Raw genomic sequence first — 7,500 nt, forward strand, 5'->3', positions numbered from 1 at the left:
TAGTTTGAGAATAGGTTGAGGTCGTTTCGGCCCCAATGTCCTCTAATCATTCGCTTTACCGTATGAGACATCCTCCGTGTTACGACTCGGTTTTGATACCGCGCCGACAACAGCGCGGAGCCCCACCGGCGTCCTTTCGCCCGCGAACGGGCGGGACAATCCTCGGCGCCAGCTATCCTGAGGGAAACTTCGGATGGAACCAGCTACTAGATGGTTCGATTAGTCTTTCGCCCCTATACCCAGCTCAGACGATCGATTTGCACGTCAGAATCGCTGCGGACCTCCATCAGGGTTTCCCCTGACTTCATCCTGGCCAGGCATAGTTCACCATCTTTCGGGTACCAACGTGTGCGCTAAGGGTGCGCCCCCGGACGGCCGAAGCCGACCCGGCGGAGACGCCCCCGGACTGCGGACCGGCGCCACTCTGAACGCCAGCGGGTTCGGTGGCCTGGCCATCGTCCGCGGCCGGCGGCCCGCGAGCGGACCGCCGGCCGTTCACTTTCATTGCGCCACATGTGGTTTTTCGTTACGGTCACCGTTGACTCGCGCACACGTTAGACTCCTTGGTCCGTGTTTCAAGACGGGTCGGAAAGTAGCCCGAAACTCGTCGCCGACCGACGGGCCCCGCGCGAGGCGGGGCCGCGTCGACGGTTCTTGCCGTCGGGCGAGCCGACCAGGAGCACCGGGGTTCGGGCCGGCGAGCCGCGCAAGCGCGGCCGTCGGCGCGAACCGCCACCCGGGCCCTTCGGCCGGCGCCCAACGAGTCGCGACGTCCGCTGACCGGGCGAAAGATCCGGCCGGCCGGGCCGACGAACGCTCCCCGAGGGGAACGCCGGCGGCGCGACCGACCGTGAATTCGCCCGGCGGGGACTCGCGGGCTCTGTCCGTTTACACCCGAACGGTTTCACGTTCTTATGAACTCTCTCTTCAAAGTTCTTTTCAACTTTCCCTCACGGTACTTGTCCACTATCGGTCTCGTGGTCGTATTTAGCCTTAGATGGAGTTTACCACCCGCTTCGGGCTGCACTCTCAAGCAACCCGACTCGAAGGCGCGGTCCGATCCCGACGCGCTGCGACCGCCTCTACCGGCCTGGCACCGTCTGCGGGCCATGGCCCCGTTCAAGGGAGACTTGGACGGTCGCGTGCGCGGCGGCAACGAGGCCGGCCTGTACGCCACAACTCCCGTACGTGCCGCGACACAAAAGTGCGCGGCGGGATTCGGCGATGGGCTCTTCCCTGTTCGCTCGCCGCTACTGGGGGAATCACGGTTGTTTTCTTTTCCTCCGCTTATTAATATGCTTAAATCCGGCGGGTATTCCCGCCTGATCTGAGGTCGGAACACTTCGGTATGAAAAAAATATTTTTTTTACGCGAGCCCGCCGAGCGACGCGCGCGCACGAGGCGCAGCACGTCGGTCGGGCGGAGACTCGCGCGGCTGACGGCGCGGTCGACGGCCGCGCGCGGCTCGGGAGCGCGTCCGCGCCCGCATCTCGGAGTCGGAGAGACACGTCCGGCGCCCCGGAGGGCGGCGGAGTGATCGTCAACCGACCCGGCCGCGCGCTCGGCGGGCGCCGCGCGACGCCGCCCCTGGGGGCGGCGGTCGGGCGGACGCTCGCGCCGGCGCGCGGCGGGCGGACGGGACGCGCGCACGAGGGCGCGGTACCGGGGACAATTGCCGTCCGTACTTGAGCGAAAGACCGGCCCGGGGGCCGGTCTAGTCGCCAATCGCCACGGGCGCCCGGAGGCGCTCGTGCGGTCTGGCCGAGTTTCCTGTATACGACCCTCAGACAGGCGTGGCCCGGGACCCGCGGGTCACCGAGGCCGCAATGTGCGTTCGACTGGTCGATGTTCGTATAACCTGCGGATTACACGACGACGCGCAGATAGCTGCGGTCTTCATCGATCCACGAGCCAAGTGATCCGCCGTTCGGGGTCGGGTGTTTTTTTTTTATAATATTTTCTTACCGCGCGTGTAAACACAACGCGGCGACAAATGCGCCCGACAGTTAGGCTCCGTCGGGCGTGAGAGCGTGGTGCGTTCGATAGTCGGGGCGGACGCCGCGAGGACGTCCGCCCCGCCGGTCGGGTCCGCGGCGGCCTCCCGCGCCCGAGGGCGGGAGAGGCCGGCGCGGACTCGCGAGTCGGGTGGTCGGTCGCGTGCGGGCCGGTCCGCGAGACGGAGCTCGGGAGCGGACGCACGGCCGAGGTGTCGGCCCGCGGGCGCGCGTCGGGCGGTCGGGCGCGGCCGGGACCGGCGCGGACGGCGCGGCGACTGCGGACGGGGCTCTCGCGCCGCTGGGGCGGAGGCCGCGTCGCGTCGGCGACGACCGCGCGGACCGGGCGCGCTCGCTCGTGCGGCGGCGGCCGGGGGGCGCTAACACTAATGATCCTTCCGCAGGTTCACCTACGGAAACCTTGTTACGACTTTTACTTCCTCTAAACGGCCGAGTTCGGTCATCTTCCCGGACGCGCGACGACGCGGTCCCCCGGGGGGGACGCGCCACGCGCGTCCAGTCCGAAGACCTCACTGCGGTCGTTCAATCGGTAGTAGCGACGGGCGGTGTGTACAAAGGGCAGGGACGTAATCAACGCGAGCTGATGACTCGCGCTTACTGGGAATTCCTCGTTCACGTGGAAAAATTGCAAGCCACGATCCCTAAGCACGAAGGAGGTTCAGCGGGTTACCCGGAAGCCTGTCGGCCCAGGAACGTTAACACACGCTGATTCCTTCAGTGTAGCGCGCGTGCGGCCCAGAACATCTAAGGGCATCACAGACCTGTTATCGCTCAGTCTCGTGCGGCTATTTTCGTCCGCCGCCTGTCCCTCTAAGAAGAGTTTAAGCTCCTGGGAGCCGGCGGTAGCCCTAGTAACGTATCGTGATCCGCCGGCGACGGCCGCGGACGCGGCGCGCTTCACCGCGGAGCCCGACCGCCGGCGAGCCGCGCGACGCGACGCCGAGACCCCGAGGGGCCCCGACGCCGCGGCACGCGACCCGCGCGACGGCCGGGACGCGGATGGCGCAACCGCGCGCCGGACGACCGCCGTGGACGACGGGCGAACGCGTTCGGGGATACCGGGCCGGACCGGCGGACGGACCGACGACCGAGGCCGCGGCCAGCCCGCCGACCCGGGTTTACCCGCCTAGTTAGCAGGACAGAGTCTCGTTCGTTATCGGAATTAACCAGACAGATCGCTCCACCAACTAAGAACGGCCATGCACCACCACCCACCGAATCAAGAAAGAGCTCTCAATCTGTCAATCTTTCCGGTGTCCGGGCCTGGTGAGGTTTCCCGTGTTGAGTCAAATTAAGCCGCAGGCTCCACTCCTGGTGGTGCCCTTCCGTCAATTCCTTTAAGTTTCAACTTTGCAATCATACTTCCCCCGGAACCGAAAAGCTTCGGTTTCCCGGAAGCTGCCCGCCGGGTCATTAACGAAACGCCGGCGGATCGCTAGCTGGCATCGTTTACAGTTAGAACTAGGGCGGTATCTGATCGCCTTCGAACCTCTAACTTTCGTTCTTGATCATACGAGAACGTACTTGGCAAATGCTTTCGCGTCGGTTCGTCTCGAGACGATCCAAGAATTTCACCTCTAACGTCTCGGTACGAATGCCCCCGCCCGTCTCTGTTGATCATTACCTCCGGTCCCGAAAACCGGCCCGGCGGAGCGCGCGGCCGCGGCGCCCGGAGGCGACGCGGTACCGGCGTCCGGCGGCCCGCACACGGAAACGCCCGCGAACGGGCGGTTTCGCGCGCCCGCGAAGGGCGGAGATGCGCGGGACCGAGGTCTTGTTCCATTATTCCATGCGACCAGTATTCAGGGCCTTTTGACGTGACGGCCGTGAGGCCGCCGCCGCCAGATTTGAGCCTGCTTTGAGCACTCTAATTTGTTCAAAGTAAACGTGTCGGCCCGCCGACGGCACTCGGTGAAGAGCACCGCGCAGCAAGATTGGAGTAGGCGGCCGCCGTCCGCGGCGCTGCGGCGAGGCCGCGCGGCGACGCTAGGCCGCGCGCGGTCCGCCGGCGACGCGGACGCGTGTCCGCCTGCCGACAATACGTCCGGCCGACGTGCCGGTGACTAACACCCAACGCGGCCGACGGGCGAGGTGACGGCCGCGCGGGACGCGTGGTCCCGCGACGACCGGCCTCGCGCCGCCGGGCCGCCAGGGTGGTCCGGCACCGCCCAGACACAGATCCGACTACGAGCTTTTTAACCGCAACAACTTTAATATACGCTATTGGAGCTGGAATTACCGCGGCTGCTGGCACCAGACTTGCCCTCCAATTGATCCTCGTTTAAAGGTTTTAAAGTGTTCTCATTCCGATTACGGGGCCTCGGATGAGTCCCGTATCGTTATTTTTCGTCACTACCTCCCCGTACCGGGAGTGGGTAATTTGCGCGCCTGCTGCCTTCCTTGGATGTGGTAGCCGTTTCTCAGGCTCCCTCTCCGGAATCGAACCCTGATTCCCCGTTACCCGTTACCACCACGGTAGGCATGGAACCTACCGTCGACAGTTGATAAGGCAGACATTTGAAAGATGCGTCGCCGGTACCAGGACCGTGCGATCAGCTCGAAGTTATTCAGAGTCACCAGGTCTTTGTGCGGGCCGCGATCGGGCCGCGGCCGGAGCCGCGACCGCGACGGGCCGGTTTTGATCTAATAAAAGCGTTCCTTCCGACGGCACGACCGCGTGAGCGGACGCGCGCCGGTCGGAACTCTGTCGGCATGTATTAGCTCTAGAATTACCACAGTTATCCAAGTAACTTGGGTACGATCTAAGGAACCACAACTGATTTAATGAGCCTTTCGCGGTTTCACCTTAATGCGGCTTGCACTGAGACATGCATGGCTTAATCTTTGAGACAAGCATATGACTACTGGCAGGATCAACCAGGGATCTCGTGCCGTCTATATGGACGTACGTACGTGCGCGTCGACCGCGGGCGGCGACCGGCCGCGACGACGGCGGAGCCCGCGGGCGAGCGCGGCGCCCGGCGGCGGACGACGGCGCGCGGCCCCGACGGCCCGGCACGTTGTGTGTCCGGGCGTCGGGGGCGCGGCCGTCGGCCGCCGACCGGGCGTCCGCTGCCAGCGGGGCTCGGGTCGTCGTCGTCGGGGACCGGCGCGCGTGTGCCGCGCGGTCTCCGCGGTGCGGCCGCGGCCGCCGCCTCGCCGGGGCGAGACGGGGACGCGGCCGACCGTTTGTGTGTGTTTGTGCGTGCACCGCGGGCACGGGCGCCGCGCGAGGCGCGGGGCGCGCGCGGACGACGCCGGGACGCGGCGGAGGCCAGCGCCGCCGCGCTCCGGGGTCGAGAGTCGGCGCGCCGGGGGACCTCGTCGCCTGGGCGACGTTAGCGGTCCTTCCGTGCGCGATCCCTCTCTCTCCCGGGCGCGGCGGCGTGGTCGCCGCCGGTCGCCGGAGCCGGCCGTCGCGCGCCCGCGTCCGCGGGCGCCGCGAGCCGCGGTGCCGGGCGGCGGTCGCCGGCCGTCAGGCCGGGCCGCTCGCCCCGCGCAGCCGAGACGGCGCCGCGTGGGCTGCCGCTCGGCGTGCGCTCTCTCTCGCTCTCTAAGAGTCGTTCGGTCCCCAGCCGCTGACGTGCGGGGCGAGTCGGGTCGTGGCGCGAAGTCCGCCGACCCGGGCTCGGCCCCGGGCGTCCGCCGGGCGCGGCGCTGTGGCCGGCCGCGGCGGGACTGCTCGGGCTCCGTGGGCTCGGCTACCGCGGAACGGTAGCGGGAGCCGTCGTTCTGATTTCGGTAGGCCGCGCGGTCGGACCGACGGCGGTCGCCGGCTCTCGCCGACGCCCGCAGGCGGCCGCCGCGCGGCGGTTGTGTGTGTTTGCCGGGCCGCGCCCGAGAGCGCGGCGATGGGTCCGTCGCCCCGCGGGAAGCGCGGGCCGGGCAGCCGTGGCTGCCGCGGCGCCGCGCGACCGGCGAGACGAGGCCCTCGGCTGTGCGGTAGTACGGGGACTCGGCGGGCACCGGCCGAGACGTCCGCGCCCCGAGAGGACGGACGTTCCGGCGGGCACACCTACTCCCTTATATAGTGTCGATTTTGTCGGTGCACGGACCCACGTTTTACTCTCGTACCGCTCCCCGCCGACCGTAGGCGGTCACCACCTACGGCGGGGGGGGAGGGGGGGGTCAAAAATTTTTTTTCGCTCAAACCCTCCGCTACGGCCGCCCGGTGCGTTGAATAGCACGGGGGCCCCTCCCCTAAGCTCGGTGGGGGCTGGGGGGGGGTCGGAATTTTCGATTTTTTTTTTTTTCGCCGATTCGCTCCGGGCCGCCCTCCCGGTGCGTTGAATAGCACGGGGGCCCCTCCCCTAAGCTCGGTGGGGGCTGGGTGGGGGTCGGAATTTTCGATTTTTTTTTTTTCGCCGATTCGCTCCGGGCCGCCCTCACGGTGCGTTGAATAGCACGGGGGCCCCTCCCCTAGGCTCGGTGGGGGCTGGGGGGGGTCGGGAATTTTCGAATTTTTTTTTTTCGCTCTACCGCCGCACAGTGGTCCAAAACGCAAATTTAGCCGGACAAAATTCGATTTTTTTAAAATCCAAAGTAAACCTCGTGTCGTATGCTATTGTACAGTGCCTAAAGCCGGGGGTCCACGCGGAGGTCTTAAAAAAAAAAAAAAAACCGTAAGAAACCACACACGTCCAGACCGAGTTGACGTGAAACCACCACAAATCGTGAACAAAAATTTAAATACTACGTTTGTGTCGGGTTATCGTCTCGTCCGTCCGTTTTGAACGGATCGTTTTAAAAAAGTGCTTTTTATATACTGTACGATCTTCTTGGTTCGTTCGTTTTTATTATAGCAATTAAATTGTTTAAATAATTGAAATGTTAACGCGGAAACCGAAAAGAGATGTGTCGAAGACGAGGTAGACTCGTACGGCATTCAAATGTTCTGTCAATATTTCAATATCGGTTTGATAGTTCGTTTCTTATATGTTCTAGTGAAAATATATATATTTTTTTTTAATGATTCATACTCGTTCGCGCTATAAGCACCGTGGTTTTTATTGCACTTACCTGTTTTGAGTTTTATTCGAAATAATTATTAAAACAGAATCGGTGAAAAAAAATTTGTATTTTCTTTCGTCCGTTCAAAAGTTATATTCATTTGTAGAATATATATATATATACATATTATATTGTAGTTCGGCGCCTACATAAAAAAAAAAAAAAATCAAAATTATTTTCCAGCGCCCGCCGCCCTCGACCGACCCGGGCGCACGCGGGTACCGAGTAGTTCGGCGCCTACCTAAAACAAAAATAAAAATCAAAATTATTTTCCGGCGCCCGCCGCCCTCGGCCGACCCGGGCGCCCGCGGGTACCGAGGACCGCGCCTGCCGCTCTCGTCGGACCCGCGCGCACGCGGGCACCGAGGTCCGCGCGCACGCGGGTACCGAGGTCCGCGGCTGCCGCTCTCGTCGGACCCGCGCGCACGCGGGTACCGAGGACCGCGCCTGCCGCTCTCGTCGGACCCGCGCGCCG

At 64.1% G+C, this 7,500-nt stretch overlaps 1 protein-coding gene and 2 non-coding genes across 4 annotated transcripts in view; 1 reads left to right on the top strand and 2 right to left on the bottom strand.

Annotated features, from left to right (window-relative positions):
* Nucleotides 1-1,336, bottom strand: part of LOC126839457 (large subunit ribosomal RNA) — a 4,328-nt gene extending 2,992 nt beyond the window's left edge. The window contains exon 1 of the ribosomal RNA XR_007685883.1: nt 1-1,336. This exon is cut by the window's left edge and continues 2,992 nt beyond it. This is a non-coding gene — a ribosomal RNA (large subunit ribosomal RNA).
* LOC126839287 (probable ribonuclease ZC3H12D) overlaps nt 1-7,500 on the top strand; it is an 82,233-nt gene that overhangs the window by 47,809 nt on the left and 26,924 nt on the right. The window lies entirely within an intron of this gene.
* Nucleotides 1,778-1,935, bottom strand: LOC126839462 (5.8S ribosomal RNA). Its single transcript, XR_007685885.1, has one exon. It is a non-coding gene; the product is annotated as a 5.8S ribosomal RNA (ribosomal RNA).

The sequence above is a fragment of the Adelges cooleyi genome, unplaced genomic scaffold (genome assembly GCF_023614345.1).
Source record: "Adelges cooleyi isolate 19-005CV unplaced genomic scaffold, UGA_ACOO_1.1 ACOO_flye_CR_arks_rails_tigmint_CR_PRNA_30, whole genome shotgun sequence".
Lineage (NCBI taxonomy): Eukaryota > Metazoa > Arthropoda > Insecta > Hemiptera > Adelgidae > Adelges > Adelges cooleyi.